This window comes from Elaeis guineensis, chromosome 14 (genome assembly GCF_000442705.2).
Source record: "Elaeis guineensis isolate ETL-2024a chromosome 14, EG11, whole genome shotgun sequence".
In the NCBI taxonomy this organism is placed as follows: domain Eukaryota; kingdom Viridiplantae; phylum Streptophyta; class Magnoliopsida; order Arecales; family Arecaceae; genus Elaeis; species Elaeis guineensis.
The window spans coordinates 46,606,149-46,633,674 of record NC_026006.2 but is presented as its reverse complement, the minus strand read 5'-3'; the positions used below and the strand labels follow the sequence as shown (position 1 = coordinate 46,633,674).

At 36.2% G+C, this 27,526-nt stretch overlaps 1 pseudogene; it reads left to right on the top strand.

The window, feature by feature from the left end:
• Positions 1-8,834: 8,834 nt before the first annotated feature.
• Positions 8,835-19,511, top strand: LOC105057893 (transcription termination factor MTERF4, chloroplastic-like; annotated as a pseudogene).
• Positions 19,512-27,526: the final 8,015 nt, after the last annotated feature.

The following is a 27,526-nucleotide window of genomic DNA, read 5'->3' as shown; positions in this document are numbered from 1 at the left end:
CTTGCCCTTAATGAGGGGCGCTAGTGGCAAGGTCCTAAAATGCAAATAGTACAGTTGTCAAAGATGAAGTATTGATAGCAATGATCGATGGAGGAGGTGTTAGAGATACTATTATCATGGCCAGAGAGTTGAGTGCACAAAAAAAGTTCGATGGTGAAAAATTCAAAGAAAAAATATTGTTGATTAAATATTATTGATACTTTTATATATTCAAACCATATTATGTATTGGAAAATATCAAAAAAATCAAAATAACTTAGAAAAATCTAATAAAAGGCAAAGAGAATCTCACATGCTAGCATCCTCCCTTCTGAGGAGCTTGACTAGCATTTTCAATCTTGACAATATGAGGTGTAATGATGACAACTTGCATTGCTTAATTAAACTAACCATGAGAGTAGTTGATGACATGTTGGTTCTTAGTTGGCTGAAAGTAAACTCAATAATTTTACTACATTTGTCTAGTGGAGGTCATTTTCTTTTTCCTCTATTGTTATACTTGTTCCAATCTGTTGTTAGCTCTTCTTCTTTACTTGGCCCTATCCTATCACCATACTTATCTCCTCGCCTCCTCACTTACCAATTGGACTCGATGCCCCAGCTATACTTTTTAGAGGCCAAGTCATAAGGAGATGGAGTGACTAGGATGATGGCCATGAGGGAGGATAATGATGGTGGATTGGAGAATAAGATCAATTGTGATTCAACTTTTTGTCCTACTTTTTGCCTTCCGTTGCTAACTATGATCACACTACTCTTCTACATTTCTTCCAGATAGTGGTGGATCAGAGAATTAGTCGAGGGGACTAACATAAAGAAGATGGAGGAAAGCAGGAGATAGCAGGGAGAAAAAAGGTGGGATGGCAGTGTGCATAAATAAGAGGTTGGGGATGGAGAGCGAGCAATTGGGTCTTAAGTGACAACAGCAATGATGATTCAAAAGGATGTAAGGGGATGATGGTGGGCGACAAGGAAGATCAAGAAGGAAGTGCAAGAGGCTAATTCTGGACCAACAATAGAAAAAAATAGATTGAGTGCAGAGAATTAAAACAGCATTAATTAAAGGAGATTAGATTTTGACAAGTACGAAGATAATTATGAAAATTAGCATGGACATTTTCATCTCTACATAAATAATCTCTGTTAAAGTAGAAATAACTTTTCATACTTTCTAAAATAGAGCTTTTACCCAAAAGCTCCAAATTGGAGCTTCTCCCTGATCTTTTTAACTATTGAAGGTGGTAAAAAGTTACTTCAAATTTTTTATTAAATATTTCAGAATCATCCAATAAGCTTTTGGCCCGTCAATTATAAATTTTTTGCATTTCCAACCTTAACATCAAATAGGATCATAGACTTACGTTTAACTTGTTAGTTTGAGAGTTTAAATTATGATCATTCTACTTTTACGCTTTATTTGGATAGCCCTCATAAGAGAAAGAAAAGAAAAGAAAAGGAAAGGAAGAGAAAGAGAAGGAAAGGGATGGAAAACATCACCCTTGTTCGGATAGCCCTCATAAGGAGAAAGAAAGAAAAAAGAGGATAGGTATTTTAAATCAAAAAAACTTATTGTACCTTTTTTATGTATTTCAAGATTATAAAAAATGATTAACCAAGACTAATGCACAGTCTATGATAAAACAAAAGATTATTAACAATCAATAATAAAACAACCTTATGCACTTCATTTTTTTTTTCTTTTTGTGTGCTTTTTCGTTGCTCTTTGATTATTAACTTCTCCAATATGTTTTGTTTGGCCTACAAATATATAAGTGGATTAAATATCTATTCTGCTGATTTTAATATTCAAAAGCTATTGATGATATAGGTTAACTAATTTAGAGATTATGATGCCCTTTATGCAAGTCGATTTGTCTATGATTATGACACAATGAATCAGATTTTTTCAATAATTAAGCAATAAATTTGAGGCTTCAATTGAAACTTAATTTAGAAAAATTCATCATGTGAAGATCTCAAGCATCAATAGTTGCATCCAACTTAGAGAAATTATGTTGCAAACTGAATTATAAATAGATTAAGAATGACGAAAAATATGGGAGGCAAGCAGAATTAATATGTGTGAGAAACTGCAAAAATCTATACTATTCCATTAATAGGCAATACACAAATCAACAGATTGCCATTACCATAATAAAGTCAAGTTGTGAAGTCAAATTAACCCACATAGAATTTAGTCAATTCCAGAAGAAATATTCAACAACATAGGTTCTAAAATACTAAATTGGCATCCTAAATAACCAACAAAAAGAAAAACATCAATATTTTGCATCAACACTTCTTTTTCCATCAACTAAAAGCCATTTGTTTCTATACTTCTCTTTGCATCAACCAAAAATCATTCACATCAATACGTCTTTCCCCTTCTTCGTTGAAAAATCTAATATTTCTCTTAACTTATCAGGATGCTCGATAAGAAAAAAATAAGCATTTATTAGATGTTCAGATGCAATGGCCAAGTCGATAAAAAATTTATAAATTTTATCCTCTTGAATTGGAAGTTGCTGAAAGACATTCCTAAAAATCTTATTTTCTTCATGAATTACCTCATTTTCCTATTTGATTGCCTCAACCATATTATCAATTGCCTCCCTAATACCTCCAAGCTCCTTCTCTTCCTTTGACACCTTATTTTTCTTTGTTTTTAAAGTTATTGCACCTTGTGGAGTATAAGAATGCACTTTTTGTTGCTCATCGGATTCCACGTTATTACCTATATTCTCAATGATTACCTCATTCTGAGAAACCAAATGATCAATACCATCAATGGTATTGATGAAATCATCTTCAATCATAGAGAATTATCGACATTTCAGATCTTTTATAGTCTCAGCATGATCTCCCATTGCCCTATCATTTTCATAAAGAATCACGATCTTATCATAATATGGAATGAATTTGTTCCTCCAATCTTCAACTTTAGAATAAGCCTATCAAAAGACAAATAAATATGCTGTCAAAATTAAGTATTGACATATTAATGAATAAAGATAAATGATCTAGATAAATTTTAATTAACTTCTCCCATACTTCAAGCTCAATAGTCCACATCTTAGTTGTTGGATCCCAAGCTAGTTCGATTATTGAATTTTTTTTGAAAAAATTAAAATATTTCAAAAAATTCTCTTGTAGAGTTTTTGAACGATTTATTATCTTGTCCTTATCCAAATTCTTGTTCAGTTTTTCATTCACCTTAGCCATTATATTTTCATATGCTGGTGTTGTGAATGTTCCATTCACTTTATTTTTCATATTATGTTGATGCATGAATGCCTTGATGAGTGCATCATCCATATCAAAACATAAGTTCTTCCTTTTTTGAGTTATCATTCATATCCTTCTTCCTCCTTGGCATGATTGATCTACATATATTTAGAAAGAAAATATATAGAAATATATAATAAACATAAACATATAGTATATACAAAAATATTAAAAAAATATTATATCAAATGGTTTAATGTTGACATTATAAGTATGAACAATCAAATAGATTTACCTAATGAATACAAGAAAGTAAACACAACACATAAATAGTTTGATGTGATAGTAAACCGGTAACGCTACAAAATATAATCATTCTATATAGTTATAGCTATATAGTCTCTTCTAATCTCTCCTTGAATAGTGTCATCATCATTTCCTCAAGTACACCTTTCATTTTTTATTTAATTTTGATTTGTAAGTTCAGCATCTACTTCAGCAATTAGCTCTTCATCTGGGTCCATGTACATTAGATTATTCTACAAAATACAACAAGATAACACTATATTTTTTAGCTTTAACTCCGTATGTATGTTTCATTGTACTTGCTATAATAGGAAATCATTTTTTTAACACACCAAATGCTCGTTGAATAGCATTACGCAAGGATGCATAGTGAAAATTAAACAACTCTCGAGCAGTTTGTGGTGAATTTCTCGAGTATTCTTTCAAGTGATAACGCACTCCTCTATAAGGTACGATAAATTCATCCATCAACTAGTACCTAGCATCAATAAGATAAAATTTACCTATTCAAATTTACAACCATCACATATGGTTGTTAATTAATGAGTATAAAATAAAAAAATGTATGAAATTATTTTGATTACCTTTAGATATTTTAAGATTATCTTCTCTTAATAATGTATTTTTAAAAATTCTTGAGTCAACTGCTATTTCGTTCCAATCCGATAAGACATGTGTAAATTTAAGATCAAAATTGTACATTGCTAATACATTTTGGGTGGGATAATCTTTTCTACTGTGATATTTAGGAGCATCTGTAATAGACACATTTATACGGACATGCATTCTATCGATTGCTTCCACATAATGCTAAAATTATATGTCTATATTAACAATAATCTAATGTAAAATTATTTGATATTTACAATATAGGGTGATGATTTCATCTTAAAATATGGGTAGAATCAACTACTATTGAGATGTGTAGGAAAACTTGTGAGCCGTCTGGTTGTTTGAGAAGCTTTTCTTCTAATTCAATTATACATTTCAACACATTATGAAAATGGTGACTTATAGTTTCTCTAGACCTTCGAAATCAAAATTGAACTTCATGATTTCTAGCATTATATGCTAGTATACAAAGTGTTTTCACAACTTGCTCTTCTATCGTTGCTCTTCTCATTGATTTTAGACCACCAACTTGTTCTAGCAAATCACACAAGTCTGAAAATACTTTAAGCCCCATTTGTATTATTTTATACCCTTGACCACTTCCAATAATCTTACTCAATATTTTCTCATGCACCCTTTTCCTTTCAGAGTTGAAACTACTACTAATATGTTTGTCTCATGACTGTATTTTGAGAACGAACCATTGAGTGACCAAACATATTAGTTGAGCAACCATCCTTCTATAAATTTTTTTCCATCTAATTTCTCTCTATTTAAATTTGATAATAGCCATTTGAAATTTTTGAGAATCCATCTATATCAAAAACATTACACATTACAAAATAAAAATGATAAAATATAGAACAATTAAGAAAAATGCAAGAGTATATAACAAAATAAGAAAAAATGCAAGTAAAATGAACCGTTATAAGTTACAATCTAATGAAAAATCATGAATGGTCATATAGTTTTTTTATGATTAAGTATAGTTAACATTATTGAAACAATAACTACAGGACAACAGACAATAGACAACAATGAGACTATCATTTCTGTAGGCACAAAAATGATAAGATCAGTAAAAAAAGAAAGCAAAAAATCGAGCTACTAACCTTGTACATAACCTCATCAATGAGAGACAAGGAGATGAGTGATGGATGTCATTTTTTATTCTTGCAGAAGAGAGGAAGAAAGAAGTTTGCTAGTGAACAATGAAAAAAAAATGTAGAATAAATCCTAACTTTATTTGAAGACGTGTGGGCATTTTTATCTTTTATCAGTCTCATATCCCTTTCTCTCTTGATTCTCCTAAATTGGAGGAATTAGAAAATTAGTTTAATGGAGGGAGAGAGGTACCCCTCCCTTTCCTTCCCTATCCCTCAAAAATTAATATCCAAACAAGAAAAGGGAATCCCTTCCTTTTCTTTCCCTCCAAATCTCTCAATCCAAACAAAGTGTTAGGTTTCATCAAGATTACAACCATATTCAATGATAGAGTTTAACTAATATTTATTATACTAAATCAAGTTCAACTAAATCCAACTAGATCAAGTCCAATATGATAAGATCCATGTCCAACATATTCTAAGTTTGCATCCTGATCTAGACATATATTTAATCCATAGATTTTACTTTAGAGGTATGTTTAAGATAAGTTGGATAAAAGTCAATCATTTTCAGAAAAAAACTTTGTTGTTTGGATATTTTATCTTTTTATCTCAATTCTTAATCTACTATATTAGTTTATTAATTTGGTTATCCATTTTGCTAGCATTTCAAAATTTTGTAACTATATACAAAATATACTCACTAACTAATTTTCTTAAATATTGATTTTTATAATTATATCATATCTAGATTAATAATATAATATTAATTTTTTTTAAAAAAATATGATATTGGTTTATTTACGTAGAACCTTCATTTGTATTTTAAATTTCTTAAGTAGTTAACAATTGTATTGCTATTGTATTTTTTATTTTGCTTAATAATATGATTTTTTTTATTAAAAACTTATTTAATTTTTTATTTTTACTCTAGTAAAAATCAAAAATTAAATAAGTTTTTTTTTTTTTTTGCAAAATGTATATAAGTAGCGGTTTCTTGATGATTTTATTCTTGGAAGCATGAGGAATGTAGCACTCAAAACAAATATTCATTAGATATTCAAAATATATATATTGGGTGTTATACGTGTGTTATTCATCTCATACTTCGATCTAGGGACAAAATCATCAATGAACTTCTAAATTTGTGACATTCTACAAAAAAATCCAACCTTTGTTGCAAAATCAATAATGCAGTAGATGTTTGTGTAAAGTTTATGAATATTTTTTTTACATATCAATAGTTTAATCTTCATTTCTAATTCTTATTTTACATAATATTTTAAATTAAAGTATTAATTTTTTAAATCTCTACAGTGATAGAGTATTCCTTCAGGACTTGTTTGGTTCACAAGAAGTAGAGGGAAGAGGCAAAAAGTGAAGAGGGGATCTTTTATTTGGTTGGAGTTTAAGAGAAAAGAGAAATATGAAAAAAACTTTTTTTATGGGAAGACACTTTCTACATTTCATATAAAATAAAAATCCATGAGAGAGATAGATTTTGGGGCTTTTCATAGGATAGAAATTAATTATCCTTTTTGCTTTTCAAAAATATCCCTCTAAGATCCATGGTTGAAATTCTATAAAATATCAATGGATCATTAAGATAAATTACTAAATAGTGATACATACTAAGATCTTTATTTTCTCCTCCTTGCAAAATTATATAATATAATATTAATATTATCCTAATATTTATATTAGTATAATATAATATTTATATATATTATAATATAATACTAATACATATATATTATTATTATTATCTTAATATAATAAATTATTATGATCTAATAATATAATATAATATAATTATATTAATATTAATAATAATATAATATTACTATTTATACAAAGTTTGGGAGTACAAAGCCATGGTGTTATATTTATTAAGGGTATAATAATTATTTTACATAGTTTTCTCTGAAAAATAGATGGTCAACCAAATTAAGTCATTCTAGAAAAAATATTTTTTCATGGTCAACCAAATATACTTAAAATCATATTTTTAGGAAGTAACTTTCAGGTTCTAGGAAATTGAATCTTGGGAAGAAAAATTCTTTCCATGGACTCGTTTAAGTTACTTCCTAGAAAATTTGTTCTTGAGAAAAAAAATTCTTTCCACAAATCAAAAGGGTTTGCATAGTCAACATCCATCATGGTGCATTTGGGGCCCCAACAGTGACAACGGCCATTGATGAAAATAAATTTTCTTGACTAAGTAGTGCCCAACCCCCTTGAGGCAACCCCCTTGAGGGGGTGTTTGGTATAGGATGATCCACCCTAGATCAAAGATAATATGGATGGAGGTGATGAGATCATCGTATTTGATTGTACCATGATGATCCTACGTGGTAATAATTTTAAATCACCTCCACTTCTCAAATCTCCCCTAAACCCAGTGATGTGATACCCATCCTTGAGGTTGAAAATAGAAGATCACCCCCAGACAGTAATCTTAAGCTAAAATATAAGGACAAGAATATTTCTGAGTCTAATAAAAAAATGGTACATCGATATACTATTAATATATTATATTAATATTGTATATATGATATTATATTATATTTGATATTATATATGATATTTATGATATAATTATATTATAATATATTATTAATCATATTATTGTCATATTATGATTCAATGATAATTTTAAATTAGAGTAAAAATTTCTTATTGTACTTTATATTTATATATTAAAAAATATTTAATAGATTACTTCTATTTATCTTTTTTTAATCAATATAAATCTTCATATTAATAAATAATATATTATAAGTGTAAATAAAAATATTAATATATAATAACAATTAATATATTTTTATAAGATTAATGATTTATAGTACTAGTAAATATATTTTTATAGAATTTATTAATTATTAATATATTAATAAATATAGTAATATTTTATTTATAATATATTATATATAATTAATAAATATATTTTTAAAGAATAATTATGGATAATTTTGATATTATATAATCAGTGATCTTGGATTTTCATAGAATACCAAATAGGTTATTCGTAAATATCCAAGAATCTTTAATTATTGGACTATGGCTCACCAAATGTAGTGATCTTAGATCACTAGTGATTAAATCATCATAGGATTCAGATCATCAGTGATCTTAGATCACCATGATGATCTCATTTAGATCACCAAATGCTACCTAAGGTGTGAACTATGGCCCCCTTACTACTATTTGATTAAATTATTTTTGCTTTTGTGAGTCTCGATTTTCAATTTGAGCTATCTAGACTCGGTAGAGATGGCAGTATCTTGAAGGTGCATAAAAAAGCTTGCCAGCATAAAAAAAAAAAGCTTGCCTCAAGCTCTAGGTATATCTTTTTTTTTTTGGGTACAAATGGACGATCACATCATTCTACTGCGAGTACAGTCCAAAAAGTTAGAATACAAAATATCACGAATTGCCCGTGGGCACACAACTTCAAGACGTCAAGACCAGTCTCCGATATGATCGGCAACAAATGAAGCTACCCAATTTGCGGCGTTGTTTGTCTTCCAATAGACATGTCAAACAACCATCGTAGAAAAAGTGATAGAGGGACTCCCAGATATCATGGAGCAGCGGGTGAGCTCCTAACTACTTCGTGTCATCCCTGATCCAGTCAATAATTGTGGCAGAGTCACCCTCAATGAAGATGCTCTCTGCATGCAGCTCCTATTATGTACAGGTGATGCCCGTTCAGACTGCCTGGAGCTTTGCTCCTGGGACCAATGGCTCAAATAGATGTGAGCCCCCAGTAGCCAAAAATCTACCATCCGGACATCGGATATATAGCCCGCACCACTTCTGCCATTTCTGACACTACCATTAAAATTGATCTTGACAAACCTCGAAGGGAGAGGCCTCCAAGCGATAAAAAAAATCCTCCGGATCAATGCATGCACAGCATGGGAGCCTCAGAGACTTAGGGTGGCAAGGGACTATCCAGCAGTATCGAACCGATAGTACTTTTTGGCAAGAAAATAGGATCTTTCCAGCATTTGATGTGCAGGCATAACCTCAGCGTCGAAGACCAAGGTGTTCCTGAATAGCTAAATCTGATAAGCAATGTACGCGATCCTACCACTGATGGCTTGGCCCTCTGTTGTGCATTGATAGATCATTTTCAGGAATGAGAAAAGCCAAAAGTTGCTCATAGCTCTCTAGGGCCGCCCTCCTACCATTCCCTAAACCAAGCATGCTTGCAGACATCAAAGCAAGGCATGCTTAGTTGTCTTATCCTCCAATCTACACATCGAACAGGCAACTAATAGGTCCATGCCTCTATATTTGAGAAATGCCCAAGTTGAAAGTTGGTCCCAAACAATCTTCTACCGGAAGAGACAAGCTCTAGGCATATTTTTGTGCTGAATAGAAATTGCAAATTATATTGGCATCCTAGGACGAGGAGGACATTGGGAACGATTCGTTGACAAAAGAAAAAATCTATGTAAATATTACATAAGCTTCAATCTCAAAAGGCTTATTAAAGCATAAAATCCACAGATAAAAACTTCTAAGATGGGATCAAGTGGTGCCCGGAGTTGCTCGGCTTCGAATTGGAGGGGACTATGAGCACATCACTGGCCTATCTGATTGGAATTGGTCTTTCAAGAAGAGAGCTAGGAGGGTTCTCACTCGGTATCTGGAGATACTCGGCATGCGAGGTGGGAGAGCGATTAAGCCTTTCATCGAATATCTTGAGAGCCTGGTCTAACCGATGCTGGCTGTGGCAGGATTGATTAAGGAAAGGCCTCAAATTCTTCGTTTTGGCTTGGAGGACCAGGTGAAACCCAATGTTGAGGCCCTGCTGGAGTTTGGTGCTCGGAAGGAGGCATTGGCTTCTGCGATAGTGCATTATCCAGACATCATGGGAACTGAACTGAAGGTTAAGCTTGTCTCGCAGCAAATCTTGTTTGAATCGAGCATTTTGGTTGGTTGTGATGAATTCGGAGAAGTCATTGAGTAAATGCCTTAAGCTGTTTGGCACTCTACCGTGTTGAAGCATGTCGATTTCCTCAAAGGCTGCAGCTTTTTGTGGAAGCAAGTGAGCTGAATGGTTGTTGGCTGCCTTTAGTTGCTTGTATTGAATCTGGATATTATGAGAATGAGCTTTGAGTATTTTCAAACGGAGATGGATAGGGAATTGGAGGAGCTGGTTGTATTTCCTGCTTTCTTTACTTATGGTCCTGAGTCCACAATAAGACCAAGGTATCAGATTATCGCCAGGAAAGGGTTAAAGTGTTCACTTGGATGGCTACTCAATTTTTCTGATGAGAAATTTAAAGAACAGATGATGTATGACTACATCGGGACTGAAGAAATGGAAACAGAATTATCATTTGACATGAAGACATTGCTAGAACCTAGGGAGGAAGATGAGTCTGGGTCTGAATATGATGTGGACAGTGAGTATGAGGACAGTGATGATGACTTTATGGGAAATTAATTTTGCTACCATTTTCAGCTGTCTGTGGGTGACTAGTTTCACCTCAAAATGATGTGGGAGTGCATTAATGCACTACCATCTCTAAGAAGCGTTCTTCAGAGTGACCTGGTGATGTATACAGCAAACCTTTTCATGAAGAGAAGTATCCCTTGAAAGCTGAGTGAGAAATGAATTTTATGAAGGCTAATTGCAATGTCAGACCTGAAGGTACATCTAATCGTTCTCTCATCCTTCAGAGTTTTGTTGTCAGTCAATCTTTATGAGATGAAAGTTGTATCTCTGGTAAAAATTGTTATGTGTTTGAACAGCTTATCTTCGGTATCCATATTTGATGACGTACATGTGAAGTTGTGGGCTTTTTAGAGTGAAAGCAAGCCTTGGCACATTTTAGACCCTAAAGTTGATATGTTACATACTTGTAGCTTGATGCTTCTAATAGGCTTTTAAGTTCTTCAAGGGTTACAAGTATCCCCGATCAGATATCCTTAAATATTTGAAGTTATGCTTTGTATGATTTTAATAGATGATGTAGCAGAAGCTTACAGATTATAAATTTTTTTAATCAAGAGTCATTAATCATTATTGAATTCATGCATTTTTAATGTTCCCTGCTTGACTTAAGGCATGCTCCAAATCAGTTCTGTTCTTCACTATCTCTCCATACCAAAATTTCTACTACACTGTTTCAAACCGATTCTTTTAGGTCTTCTTTTCCTTTAAGCTTTAGGATTAAGGTTCGCTACCTCGGTACTGGACCCTATATCGGTAAAACTTTGTTTAATATCAGTACGCAGTTCGGTATGATACGATAATGTCGGTATGTTCCGAGACAGCATATCGGTATGAGAGTGGTACAGTACAATATGGGCTGCTATGGGGTGATACGGGGCGGTGCAGTGTTCCATGTTTAGGATATTTGTATCTAATGTTCTTTTACTAATTTGCTTTTTTTTTTTTTGCATGCCTCAAGATGGTCATTTGAGAATTTTCATCTGTGTTCATCTTAAATTGTTCATGAATAGTGGATGACTCCTTGAATTTAGTGTTCCTGTTTGTGAGTATAGTTTCAGCAGAAAATGACATGGGAATGTGCTAATGGACTGCCATCTGTTGGAAGCCTTTTCAGAGTGACCTTGTGATGTATGCAGCAAAACATCTCATGCAGAAAGTCATTCTTTGAGAGCTGAGTGAGAAATGAAATTTATGGACTCTTTCCAATGCCAAGACCTAAAGGTATAGCCGATCATGCTTTCATCCTTCTAACAATTTTGTTGTTAGTCTATTTTTATGAGGTGAAAGATTGTATCTCTTGTGAATACTATTACATGCTTGAACTGCTTATAGCTGATACATTTATGTGAAAGTTCGTAGCTTTTAGAGTAAAAGGTAGCTTTGACACTGTTGGACCGTACTTTGTCCACCTGATGACATGGCAAACACCTGGCGTCATGACCTGGCAGCTTGAGATAGGCAACCCGAATTGCATCACATTACTAGGATGCCGTCATAGACGTCGGTCTACAGCTGATGACACACCAGAGATCGAAAGCTCGATGAGGACAATATCGTCGGGTATTCACCTATCTCGTTCTATTCCGCCCCAGCTCTCTGAGTGCCATTCCCCAGTTCGGACGCCACAGGATCTTGCTGACGTGCGAAATCCATTGAGTCAGTAATCAGTATTCTATTACAGCAGTCCACTACTCTTCGAACGTAGGTGGTTGCCGCTGTAACAACCCGTTGACACCACTACTCTGGCCCCTAACAGCCACTACTCAAACTCCGACAGGCTCCAACGACTTGTCAGATTCCCTCCTATAAAAAGGAAGGGGAAAAAGGGAAGGATTCCGACTCACTATCTTCTTCTCAACAACAGACACCTTTTAGATGCTAAAATTGATGTCTATATTACATAATTGTAGGCTTGTGCTTCTTATAGGCTTTTCAGTTCTTCCAGACTTACAAGACCTGCCAGCTAGATGTGCTTAAATATTAAAATTCATGCTCTTTATGATTTCAATAGATGGTTCGGAAGAAATATATAAATTATAAAAAGTTTTATCAAAAGTCATTACCTAAATTCATGCATTTTAGTGTTGTTTTCCATCTTAAGGCACGCTCCATCTCTCACCTACTATGTGCACCAAATTTTTATGTGACTATATCAGACTAATTATTTTAGATCTTCCATTCCTTCAAGCTTCAGGATTCATATTTAGTGTTCTTTTTTCGATTTTCATTTTTGCATGCCTCGACATGGCTGTTTGAGAAGTTTTTCTTATTAGCCTATGAAAATCCTTGATGAATAGCAGATATCCTTTTGGGCTCGTTCTTTTGTGGATAAAAAATTTGCTTGGGAATTTATATTTTCTTAAGTAAATATCTCTCAGGCAATATTTAGACAGGAAAATCATTTACCCATGTTCTTTTACGCGTGGGAATGTGGCTTCGAAATCTGTTACCCATGTTCTTTTACGCATGGGGATGTGGCTTCAAAATCTGTTACTCATATTCTTTTGCATTAATACGTTTCTAAATAAATTACTAAAATATATCCATATTTTTTATAATACTTTTTATGCTTTTTAGGTTTGGAGAAAGTGGATGACTAAGTTACTGGGCATGAAATGATGGAGGCATTAGAAATAAGGATGGAGCATTTTAGGGGTAAAATTAAATACCTACTTTACTGGCTGATGGAAAAATGATTCAGCCATCTCTTGGGTGGGTAAGATTTTTCTCCCATTTCATGGATAAATGCTATGCATGAAAAATAACTTATCCATCTTGAAAAGCGTAAGAACATTGGTAAGTTGGTCAATGAAAAAATTGATCAACTTTCCCATGATATTTACTCACAAAAGAATGGGCCCTTTAGAATTTATCTTTGTTGTTCAAAATTTGAAGCATAATAATGATTTTGTTTGCCTATTGAATCACAAAACTATACAAATTCTTGTGTTCCTGAGCTGCACTAGCTTCCTTAAGTATTTCTTGCATCTAAACTTTGCACTTATTCTTCTCTTCCTTTTCATTCTATTCTGCAAGTCAGACCTCTGATAACTGATTCATTAAGAGAATAAGACAAGGAGTTGTATTAAAATCATCCAATTCTTGTAAGTTTACCGAACTATCATTTTAATAAAATGCCCTTGATAATTAAATGTTTTCCGGTCTAACTCCTATCTAAAGAGTGCGATACAACATGCGAAAATTATTTGCTTTAAAAGATATTCTACAAAGTTGTCAAGTGATAGCTCCCCAGTTATTTCTGACAACTTCTACATATGGTGCTTGTACTAACTTAACACAATTTAGTCTTATAGACCAATTGATAATAAGAATAATGATGCATTGACCAAGGGGTTTTGAGTTATTTGTGTATTGACTTGGAGGGATAGTGTTACACTCTAGGATAGGGGCTAAAGGGTCTAGAGAAGCGACATTGAAACCTGTCGGTTGCTGGGATTAGGCTATGACCTGAGTTTTCAATAAAACTGAACTAAAAAAGGAGTGTTTCTGAAGATAATACGTATCGTTAGGATTTGACACCTCAAGATTCAGCCCACATTGAGCCACAGCGAGGTTTGCGGCGAAAAACGGAGTCCAACGAGATCAAGATCACCCTAAACGGAGCTCGGATAGAGGAGATACGAGCTTATGAAGTCGGCACGAGACCCGAGGCGACGGAGGACCGCCGGTGGACGGCGGCGGGGGGCGGCGGCTAGGCCGCAGGCGGCGGCGTGCGGAATGCTCGACCCAGGCGGGCGGGCGGCCCAGCCGGGTGCGCGGCCCAGTCGGGCGCACGGCCCAAGCGGGCGCGCGGCCCAGCCTCGTGCGGGCCCGCACGCAGGTGCGGCCCAGGCCCGCGCGCGCGGGCCGGCCCAGGCCCAGGCGGCCTGCCTGGCCCTGTTCTCCGATCCACCGTGGACCGGGCGGTCCACGGGTGGGTCTGTGGACCGCGTGGGCATTTTCCATGCGTTTTTCGCGGTCCACGGCACTATTCCGTGGACCGGAGCGCGATCGAAGGGCTCAGGTGACTCTCGGTCTTGATCCAATGGTCTGGGACGTGATTTGGGTTGATTCCTAATCATGATCTAAGTCGTGATTAAGGCCTATAAAAGCCCTGTACATGGAACAGAGGAGTGGGGGGTTCGATTTTTTACACTGTGGACGCCGCACGGAAGGGAGAAGCGCGCGTTGCTGTGAGAGAAGGAGCAGGGCTTCTGGACAGCGGTCGCCAGGCACTTCAGGGGTTCAAGGAGTCTTCCAAGAGAGAGAGCTTTTGTGAGGGAAACTTCTAGTGAGAGAGAATTGGGTGTACAAGGGTTGAGGGTGAGGTCTCCTCTTGTAAAATTTTCTTTTTCATAGTGAAGTTTGCATGTCCCGTGGAGGCGAGCCCTTTTGTGGCTGATCCACGTATTTTGATTATTTTTTCCTTTTGTTTTGTTTCTTCTTTCTTTCTGCTGCATCGCGTGGTACTGAAAAGGTCTTGGAAGGTGGTGTCCAGGCCAGACATCCACCCAACAGTGGTATCAGAGCGAGGTGGAGCTCCAGGAGGCGGATCGGGCATGAGACAGGAGACTCGGGAGGACGAGAGGCGACGTCGCAAGGTGAGATTCCTATTGCCGCAGGACGATGCCCCGAGCAGGTCTCAGGTCAGGAGGAGCACAGCATACGACAGAGATGGGATCGAGCAGCCTGGCTCGACTCCCATGTTTGCCCATCCATGATCAGCAGGCGATTGCCCAGGGCATTGGGGCGAGGAGATCCAGAAGCTCTCGGAGTTTGGAGGAGGCCGAATATCGAGTCGAGGTGGAGATTGTTAGAATTTGACGCCTCGAGATTCAGCCCACATTGAGCCAACACGTATTGTGTATCATCAAGTTCTTAAATGGCGATATCAAACCTTTGGTTGTTGTCATAGAATGGTACAACACTGATGCATTACTGGTATGGCTGGTATGTACTGAGACCCTCAGTAAAAATGAAAAGCAACTAGCATACACTGGAAAGGTATTCAATCGGTTTCAGCAACCCGAGGTTGGTACTGGTGTTGGTTTTGTATTAGAATATATAGTACTAGTGGTACCATACCATTCCAATGATATTTGATTCCTTGAATATTATCTAATAATTTTAGGGTTTAAATTGGGATTTTAAGGGCTTATACAATCAAATAACTGAAATCAAAGGCTTGCTAGAATTTTTTTGGGAAAAAAATCTGATTATACATTACAAGAAGGAACTGGGCAAGATAAAATTATGTTTTTGATCAAAGAGATTAGAAGAAATCTAGCTAATGACCATAATAAAAGAATGAAAGAAATAAATTGTAGAAGGAAGAGGGAGGATGATATTGGACCCATTCTGGAATCTTAGAATCACCCAGTAAAAAAGGAACTTTGAACTTTCAGTCATCTTTTTTTTTTTTGCATAAAAAAAGATATGATTACCTCTTTTATCTCCCATATCTAGAGGACTAGACAAGCCTAACAACTAACAAGACTTTAGGCTTTCTAGCATACCCTTATAACATGTGATTACTGTTCATAGTTACTAGAGCATGAACACTACTGGTGCAGTAACTTGATTCATAAAGCTATCAATAGACTATAGATCATTTAATCTCAGGCCTTGATTATAGATCATACACTAAAAACTAAAACTAAAAGTAACCAAAAATAAAAGGAAATACAAAAAATTGATAACAAAATTAAATCTGATAAAAGTATTTAAGTTGCAGCCCTGTATGATGCATCGTAGCACAATTTTGGTCTCCATTTGATCCTGCTGTGTAGGAACTTGCCCTGATTTCTTTTAAGTCAGTTCTGGAGCTGCTTTGATTGATTTCTCATAGCAATGATTACTTTTGATGGATGCCCACCATAGGATGTCAAAAAAATTTCCTAATGCTTGGACTGCGGGCATCTTCTCATCCTCTCCAACACATAATAAGATGAGTGTATGCCTAACTGCTGAAGCAAACCACAGGCGACAGATTAACAAAAGCTGAAAAAATGTTGGAAGATTTTGCATTTGTGAAGAACTTCATAGAACTCTTTGATAGCTGTTAGTAGTCCTTTTGGATTGTTCAGACTTAACATAAGCTGACTTGCGATCTTCATACTTTGTAAGCTCTCCTGTTGACTGATCAGTTCCTCTTTCAATGTGTCTGGAGACATTTCGGCCATGATTGAGTAATCATTGACCATGATTTTAGAATCTTAACAGATGTTTCTACTGTTGTGTTGATTGCAAATTTAGCATGAACTTCGGATGGTAGAATCACCTCCTCCTTTTGCTCTTTCTTTTCTTGGTACAAAAAAAGTTATCTACTTTTAAAGAGATTTCTTTTTATTTATTTCTTCAGATGTGGTAAAAATTGGCTCTTGTTTCACTTAAGTCATAATACTTCTTTTGCTGCCCTCGATCTGACTTTCAAGCTGACAAAATTTATTTGATGCTGGCTTCTGCTTCTTGATGTCTTTGTGTGCTTCGCCAAGTCCTCAGGTTGTTGATAATATGATACTTTGCCTTGTGTGTCCATGGCTGTTGGTGTTATGATACTTGACCTTTGATGTACACCTAAAAATTCTCCCAATTTGGAATTTCTGTAATTCAGTCCACTTATAATTCTTCCTTGATCAACAACTCTTTATGTTGTCGTGGTGTTAAAAGACCCCTATCATGATGATACCAGCACTATCCTTGACAAGTGTACAGGTGTGTAATCTATGTTGTAATACCAAACTGATGTAGGGCAGTCTAATATGGGGGTCTATAAGGTCTAGAGTAGCAGGACTGAAACATTTAGGTTGCTGAAATTTCAGATTATAACTTGAGTTTTGAATAAAACTGAAGTAAAAGTTAATAATTTTTGAAGAAATAGGTACTGGATGGCTATTATCTAACCTAGGTTTTATGATTTTGCGGTTTGAATTGAGATCTTCAATTTTTATACCAGGAATCAAGAGCTTGCTGGAGTGTTTCTGGAGAAAAAGCTGATTTTACATGACATGATAGATTTAGGGAAGATAAAAGCACATTTTCTTATCAGAGAATATTAGAAGAAAAGGCAAGTAATGACTAGAATAAAAGGATAAAAGTAAAAATGGTAAAAGGAAGAGTGACAATAATACTGGACTCACTGTGGAACCTAGGAATCACACCTAGGGTTGCAAGCCTCATGCTTATCCTATGTCATCACACCACAGGGAAAAAGAGAACTCTGATATTTCTTTCTTTCTTTCTTTCTTTCTTTTTTGCATAAAAAATCTGGTTACCTCTTTCAACTTCCATGATTAAAGGAATTGATAACCCTAACAAGACTTCTAGGCTCTCTAAAATACCCTTGCAACATGTGGTCACTGCTCATGTTTATTGTGCCTTGAATGGTGCGTGAACACTATCACTATAGTAATTTGGTCCATAAAGCTATCAAATAAAACCAAGATAATTTGATCTCAGCCCTTGATTTAAAAGTTTCTACTAAGAACTAAAACTAACCAGAAAGACAATACAAAAAATTGACAATTTAATTAAATCTTATAAAAATTCCTTAGTTTCGGCCATATGAAGAATCATGGAATGATCTTGTCTCCATCAGGAGATCATGACTAGCCACTTGTCGAGAGGCCATATTTGGGTAGTTTGTTGTTGGAATTAACTATCTAATGGAATTAATCTGAAGATAATTTATAAATGCAAGGAACCATTGACAGCCACTAAGAAGTTACCAAGAATTCTGTCTATTTGTTAAAAAGCATTTGCATGCCAACAAGCCATTTTCTGCCAGGGTCATAATTTGATCGAAAATGTACATGTCATTCATGCATCTATGCATGCCTTGCATCAGTTTAGACTTGTGATTGGACAATAGCTTGGTACTTATGATCATTTAATGAAACAGTTTGAAATCCAGGTGGCTGCATCTTCATTTGGTCATGCTTTAAACACTGACCAGTTGGGCTGAAGCTCACCATGATTCAATGCAGTCCATCTAGCAACAAGTCAAAATGCCAACCTCAAACTATGGTCCTCTGCTGTTTTTTGGTTTTTCCCCCCTTTTTTTTTGTGATGCCTTTTCTGTGTGAGATGGTTTGGAATATATCCAATGCACCATTCGTAAACTAGAACTTGAAATATCCGTTGGCTAGGACTGGAATTCATTTGAACAGAAGTTAGCTGGTCAAATTTGAAGTGATTTTAGTCAAGTTTGGATCCACTCCTCCAAGAAGCATAAATCATTGTTGGTGGGCATCCATTCCTTCCTTCTTATTTTGCAGAGAAGATATGGTTGACTTCCTTTTCATCATAACATTAAAAAAGAAATTGAAACTTACTGTAATTTATGCAAGAAAGTAACATGTTTATATCCCCATGTTATTAGGTTGTGTTTTGTGATTGTCTGATTGATATCTGATATCTTTTTGGTTTGTTTGTTTCAACAGAGAAAATATAACCAGTTGTCTTGAAAAGAGAGTCTTGGAGAAAAAGTCATTGAGAATGTGGGAATTCTCTCAACCATGAAGTTCGACATTATGATGCAAATTAAGTTCAAGTGGACTAAAAGCTCCATAGCCGCCCACATTCTGGAAGATTTCTTTTTTATGTGCCTCTTTAAGAGAGATAAAAGAGAGAAGTGTAAGAACTAAAACCCAGAATTTGTTCATCATCTAAAGCAACTTCACCAACAAAACAATCTTTAATCATGACCGTTGTTGTTTTCTCATGCATTGCATATGGTCAGTGCTATGGGTCCTGACTAACAGCATAATTGAATGAAAGATATAATGTTTGTATCAGTGAAATACAGTTAAATGGAAAGAGAAAAATAACTTTCAAAGATCTTTCTGTCGGCGTATACAATTGTTGATTTCTTACAGCATAATTCTGATGACATTTCACCATCAAATTGGACATTAAAGGTAGCAATCTCCCGACTTCAGCGAAGCTTCCAAGAAGAATTTGGCTAACTCCAGTCACTGTCATATCTGTTGGTTTAAAAAAGGGAGGAAAAATGGCAGTCTCTCATGGTTTGAGTATACTTTTTTGACTTAAATTTTGGAAGAAAATGGTAGCCTGGACCAAGCTTTAGTCTCTATCACCTTCTGTAGGCCTTCAAACTGACCCTTATATGAGGGATGCACATGATATCTCATAGTGGGCTCGGGTCTAATATCACTTGTCACGGATTCACAGCCTAAAAAGCTTAAGCTATTGGATGGAAGACCTGCTTAGACTCATAAATCCATATTCAAATGATGCAGGACTATGATAGCAAGCTCTGTAATAAAGCTAGGATTGCAAGTAATTAAAAGGCATGTACTGAGTTGAGCATCAAAGTATAGCTGGGACATGGAGGGTGCAGGATGGAGGAGACAAGAAGCATATGGGAAATCAAGAAGACAGTAGAGACAGCAAATGCAGTTAACTTGCTAAGATGGTCTGGTATCTAACACTATGTTTATTATGATTAGTCTGACTGGTTAGAGAACTGGGAATTGATGCACCCAAAGAATTCATGCTCAGGATAAAAGTCCATGTTAGATTTTCATATGAGAAGGAGATGAACAGTCTAGGAGAAGAAACATTAAAATCCAAAACCCTTCCAATTGCACAATACAAAGATTGGGATTACTTGTTCAACCTAAAAGTGATTCGGCTTGCCCTCTTTCAAGAATTCTATTTCTTCTCAAAACTTCTTTAGGTGGAAAAGTTTCTTGGATTCCATTGTTAACATTTTCCAGGCACTAGCCATTTAAGGAATATTTTATCACACAATCTGTTCAGAGAAGACCGGTTCAATTTTGACTGCATTTTATGAACTACAACAATGATTGAATAGTCATTGGGATCTGGATTTTACAATTAGCACACTTTATGTGTTGCCTAGAGAGTCTTTGTTCAAATCCTCATGGATTTAGATAGTTGGTTCCCTCCATCGTTATTCTTGAATGATTGTTATTAGCAAATACAATAGTAAATAATTGGGAAACTGACTATCGCCCTCTGGGATTTTGTATTATTTTTGGTCTTTATTGACCATTTAATTTCTGAGACTTGGTTTTCATGACCATTTTATTTAGTCTCTATTTGATGGTAAGCCAGACCTGATTGTTAATTAAAAAAAAATTAATTATGTGCAAAAGATTAAAATGTAAAGTGTCTATCTATAAAATTAATCATCAAATGGAAGTCAAATTGAAGTTCAGTTTCTAAATTTTCTATATTAATATCATGCTCGAATAAAAAATTTATTTTTAACTAATATATAGTTTTGAATCTTAGAAAGATTATTTTAATTGAACAGTTAAAAAGACCAAGCAACTGTTACTATTCTGTTGTATGATGGACATTGTAACAGGATATGGTAACTAGACAAAGGATGCAATTAAATTCCCACTTTGTACAATATATGGTGCACCTAGGAGACACCCTAATTCTTAAATAAACTGTTATTGTAAGATGATGGCTTTTATTTTTATTTTAGAGCAATGCTGTGTCCAAAAAACTGTTGATGATGAGTCAAAGCAGGGAAGGTGTGTCTGTAGACTTGACTTGTAGGCCTAACAACCCTAGTTTAGTCGGCAATTGACCTGGAGAAAGCTTATCCAAGCTGTCTACAACTTGTGGGCTAATTAATGGGGACAAGAACAGCCATAATTGACAGCTTAGGGTCATAATCCGTCCCATTAAGCTTGTATAAGATAAGAACCAAAAGAATGGCTAAAAAGTTAAGAGGCAAAACAAGAAATTTCAAGGATGGTCTATTGGATCAACTATCATTTTATATTTTAGTGACTGAAAATTAAATCCTTGACCCTTGTATTTGATGGCTTTTTCGTATTTGATTTGTGACCCATGTTTAAGTGTGTAGGGAACAAGTATAACCATGAAATAGATATAATTGTGCAAAAAATCCCTAATGCATAATATTTTATTTCTTATGAAATACAATAAAGGTTAAATGATAAACAAGAGACAAATAATTAAAAAATAGTTGATATTATAACAAGTTACGAATTTCTGGATTCTCTCCGAAGCTGCATCAAGTTCAAAATGGGACACAACTATGGACCACCATTCATGAATTAGCTAATCAAAGCTATCCACGTAGTTAATGAGGCTTAACATTGTATAAGCACTGGTGTGAGATAGTGATGATGTAAGTGACCATTCTAAAGGTGTTGGAATTATTTCAAGCCATTGTCGCTGTTGAATATTCCTAGCTTTTCAAAGCAACTTGGGAGAGAAATCGAACGGCATCTTTGATGAATATCACAGATTACTAAAGAAGCAGCATATTCTATTTTTATTTTATTTTTTGTGTGTAATACTCCATCAAAAAGAAAATCCCACAAAAAATTCTTAGAATGATGCAAACAGGCATATCGCATGAGCCTTTTCTCTCTTTTCACTATTTTTTTGAAAAAAGTTGAAACACTCTTCTGGTGATTAAATAAATGAAGAACTCAAATGAAACAATGAATTATCAAGAAAATTGCAGTAAGCTTTCAAGAATGCTACCTTACAACTCTCGGGGGGTGTTTGGTTCACAATCGGAATCAGAATGGGAATGAAAATTGAAATGGCTTGGAATCGGAATCAGAATCGGAATGGTCAAATTTTTCGAAGCATTTGATTCATGACTGGAATCGAAATCGGAATAGAAATAAAAATTTAAATCCATAGAGGAGAGTAGGGATGGAGTTCTATATAAATTGAGCAATTTTCATTCCACTCTGGAATCAGAATCGGAATGAGACTCCCCCAACCAAACGGTGGGAACGAGAGTCGTCCATTCTGATTTCGATGCTAGACCTCCACTTCTTCCAATCAAACACCTTCTCAAAGTTATTATGAGTGACATTCATAAATAAAAGCAATAATAATGATCTGATCGATTCAGATTAAAATCCTCTCCATGTTGAAAAAATAATTGTGATTTAGTTACCTGTCCAATATTATCTACGTAGAAGGTCCTATCTAACAATAACCGGCAAACAAATAGGCCAAGCTATACATGCCAAGTGCCTTAATCATATGTTTGGTCATCCATTAATATTAGATGAGACCAAGTTATACAGATGGTAGGCTAGTAATTAGATAGTTCAATAATCTTAATTTTTGTATAAAATTTATTAATTATTAATTTTGTAAGAAATTTGATTTTTTTTCTTTTTTTGTAGGCTGGTAGGGTTTCTTGGATGTTTTCGCCCCATATTTAAATACAAGATAAACAGTATATATTTACTAGATACTAATATATACTTGTTGAAACCTTGATATATATATATATATATATATATGTTGAATATTATATTCATATTTGTTTTGGTTACTGCCTATCTCACACTTAAATACATGACCAAAGATTGTCCAAGGATAATGAATAAATATGTTTTAATCTGCTAAAAAGTATACTTAAGTGAGCATTTTATAGCCTTCAATTATTTATTAAAAAAATTTGAGAGGAGTGGAACTCATGGAAGTCAACCTTGGAAAGAATATTTTTAAATAAAAAATAATTATAAGCTAGTTATCAGCCATTAATAATGAGAAAGTTGATATTATCTTTTAGATTAAAAAAACTGAAAGTCCACATGTCTATAAAAATATTGATGAAATAATAGTCAATTCTTTATATAATTAAAAAGTCCAAAACCCTTTGAGGGTGATTGCTTCTGTTGGGACAAATCAACCGACCCCTGACTCCGACTCTACATCGGTCCGAATGAATATATTACTCCGACTCATAATCGGTTGACCGACCGACAGTCGGCTATTATCGACCAATAACAAACGACTTGATCAACCTTCGATCGAAGACCATCGGCATATCAGACTTACCGATCGATACTCATTCGGATCTACTACCGACTCATCACTATTACCGACATATAGTCGGTCTATCTTCTCAATGTACTTTAACTGTTATGAATGGTTATCAACTACGTGTCATGGTTATTAGTGAAAATAAACGACCCACTAAATCTACAATTATGGCCCGATAATTTAGTGCCATAAAAAGTAGAAACACGTGCTCGACGGTTACATTAGAATCATCTATAAAAGGGAAGGTAAGTAAGCAGCACGAGTGAGGGCAATTCTGGGCCAAGATTCTGTTACATTTTACATTCTTATCTGCTATTCACCAACCCTCTCTCTAACTTAAGTATCGGAGGGTTTCCGTCGGACACAATTTCGATCTGTGAGGATTTTATCTTGCAGGTGCTCTTCACTAGCGACAAGCGACAGGGAGTTGGCCGTAACAGATTGGGGCGTCAGGTAGGAGAAAAACTATAGTCAACCATGTCAAGAACCAGAGCTCAGCATTCGACTGGATCGGCGAGGCAGTCTTCCCACCAGGAAGATGTTCCTCCACCTCCAATGGTAAAGCCCAGTTCCTCGCATCCTGTGATCACCACGGACGCACAGATTGCTGTACTCATGCAGTAAATAAAAGTTTTGATGTAGACGGTTCAAAGGCTCTGCAGCAGCAAACCCAGTAGCAGCAGCCGTCAGTGGAGCAATCGGTGGCCCAGTCGGTGCCATCTAGACACAGCCGCCATCCTCTATGGTGTTCACCCTCCTCATCTTTGGAGCGATCATCTTGACACTCCCACCGAGACAGACAACCGCATTCTCGGCACTCTCATCGTGCCATCCACCATTCGTGGCGTTCTCCCTCTTCTTCTCGTGCACACAGTATCAAGAAGGAGAAACGGCCGCGGATGCCTTCTGCTTCTCCTTCTTCGAGTTTTTTAGGGGGTTCTACCCCTAGAGTTTTCTAGCAACGGTGACTTGATGACTATGAATGCAAGTTCTGAGAAATTGATCATCAGCTCGCCCGACTTTAAGTGGAAGGTCAGAAGTCCTCCAACAACTACGACTTCCATACTGCCCAGCCTCTCTTTCGGCGCATCTTGGATGAACCGATTCTCTCTCGCTTCAAGATGTCACAGATGGAGTCATATGATGGCTCTACCAACCTGATCGACCATTTGGAGAACTATAAGACTCTGATGATGATCTAGGGGGCAACCGATGCTCTCTTATGCATTGGATTCTCGGCAACTCTTCGGAAGGCTGCTCGAGCCTGGTATTTCAAACTTCAGTCAGGGAGCATTAATTCTTTCGAGCAGCTCAAGCATTCTTTTGTAGCCCACTTCAGCACAAGTCGAAGGCCGTCACGAACATCCGACAGTCTCTTCTCAATCAAGCAAGGTGAGACAGAGACACTAAGAGACTTTGTGGCTCGTTTCAATACAGCTACACTTGAGGTCAGGGACCTCAATGAAGACATGGCTATATCGACCATGAAAAGAGGTCTGAGAGGATCCAGATTTACTTACTCTCTCGATAAAATTCTTCCTCGGATCTATGCTGAACTTTTGGAGTGCGCGTACAAGTACATTTGTACGAATGAATCTGCTTCTGACCGATGCCAAACAGACGAAAAAAGTCAGAAGAAGAAACAAAAAAAAATGAAGCTCCGACCAAATCAAGTAGGTCGACTGTCAATAAGCGAACTTCAACTCGAAGACGGAGTCCGAAGCTGAACTATGATAGGTATGACTCCTATACTCCTCTTTCTGCTCCTCATACACAGATCCTGATGGAGATTGAAGAAGCAGAATACTTATGATATCCCTTACCAATGAAAGCACCATTGAGGAGCAGAAACAGGAAAAAGTACTGTCGGTTCCATCATGATCATGGTCACGATACCAAACAGTGCATCCAACTCAGGGATGAGATAGAAGCCCTGATCCGACGAGGCTACCTCGAAAAGTTCTAAAGGGATCAACCGACTCAACCTCCTGCTAACCGAGGAGACTATCAATAATCGGCTGACTGCAGGAGTGATCAACATGATCTCCGGGTGACCAAACTGGGGGGAAACTTCTGAAGAACAGTCGGTGAAGAAACGACAATTCGATAATGTAATTATTTTTTGAGAAGAAGATGTTTGAAAAATCCAAACTCCTCATGATAATGCTGTCATTATTTCGGTAACGATAGCTAATTATGATGTAAAATAAATTCTTGTAAATAATGAAAGCTCAACAGATATTTTATTTTATTTGACTTTCTTCCGAATGCGACTACCGACTGATCGACTCAGAAGAGTCTCGACGTCATTGGTCAGTTTCACTGGAGATGCTGTTACTGTGAAAGAGAAAATCACTCTCCCCTTAACTGTAGGAATTGAACCATAATAGAGTACTATACTCTTGACATTCACGGTTGTCCGAGTTTCTTCAACTTATAACATCATACTCAGATGATCTGAACTTAACGCCCTGAGAGTAGTAGTCTCGACATATCATCTGTTAGTCTGATTTTCGACAAGAAATGGAGTCGGAGAGATGCATGGAGATCAACAACTTGCTCGACATTGCTTTCTAATCTCCACACAAAATAATAAACCTGAAAACTCTTTGTTCGTCGATAAATTGAAAAAAAGAGAGAATGAGGAGAGGAGTGAACCAGCTGAACAACTAGTTTCCATCCTATTAAAAGAAGAAGATCTTGAGAAGATGGTCTAAATTGGATCGCAGCTGTCTGATCCGAAGTGGCAGCAATTAATAAATCTACTAAGAGCAAACGTTGATATTTTTGCTTAGTCGGCAACGGACATGTCAGAGATTCCTCTAGAAGTAATAACTTATCGGCTCAACATCGATCCAAAGGTCAAGATGGTGAGACAGAAGAAAAGATCTTTTGCCCCTGAAAGGCAGAAGGTCATCGACGAAGAGGTCGACAAGCTCCTCGCAGCTGGTTTCATCAGAGAAATCACTTATCCCGATTGGCTTGCTAACGTAGTAATGGTGAGAAAGATCAATGAAAAATAGAGAATCTGCATCAACTACATAAATCTGAACGAAACTTGTTCGAAGGACAGTTTTTCTTTACCAAAGATCGATCAGTTAGTTGATCCTGTTGGAGCACGATCCCGGCTTCTCCCACGGACTTTTGGTGCAGCGGAACCAGCAACGAATAGATCTGGAGACTTCTGGACACGATCCAAGGCCCTTCGATGAAATCAGTCTGGTTGCTGTTTTCTTCATCAGCCTTTCGTTCCAGATGAAGAATGCCTTTGAAACCACCTTTAAAAATCTAAGATCTGGTACCCAACTAGATTAGACCTGGACCAAGGTCCTCCAATTCGTAGATCTCGAATCGGGACATTCTAGATAGGGAAGAAGATAGATTGAGACAGACCTCGCAGATCTGTCCTGCTGTAGCCTTTTTGTAGATCTGTTGATGGAGATCTCACCTGCACCTCAAACGACCTCAGATCAACTCCAGATCTGAGAAGAATTTGTACCAATCTCTTCTCAAGAGATTTCAGGTCCTGGACCTGGTGTTTGGGTGCCTGCAAGAGAGGAGAGAGAAGAAATGGCTGGCGGCTGCAAAGGGGGGAAGGGGCTAGCACCTTTCTTCCTTTCTTTCCTTTTATGGACTGGCGGCAAGAAACCCTAGGGTTTCTTGCTCCTGGTGCATGGAAGGTTGCTGGAGAGAGAGGGAGAAGAGAGAGAGAGACTTGGGAGAAAGAGTTGTCTATTTTTTTGGCTTGATCAAACCTATACAAGTACATGTATATATAAACACCGGGTCAAGTGACCTAAACCCAAAACTTCCTTGACCAACTCAATGGGAGATTAGGTTAACCCAAGCCCATGTACACCCATGACTCGACCTAATCTCACCTCTCCTGGGCCTAGACCTGGCCCATAAAGAGTTGATCCCTTGAGGCCCACATAACCTAGATCTCAAGAACCCGAAAGGCCCACAGCCTTTCAAC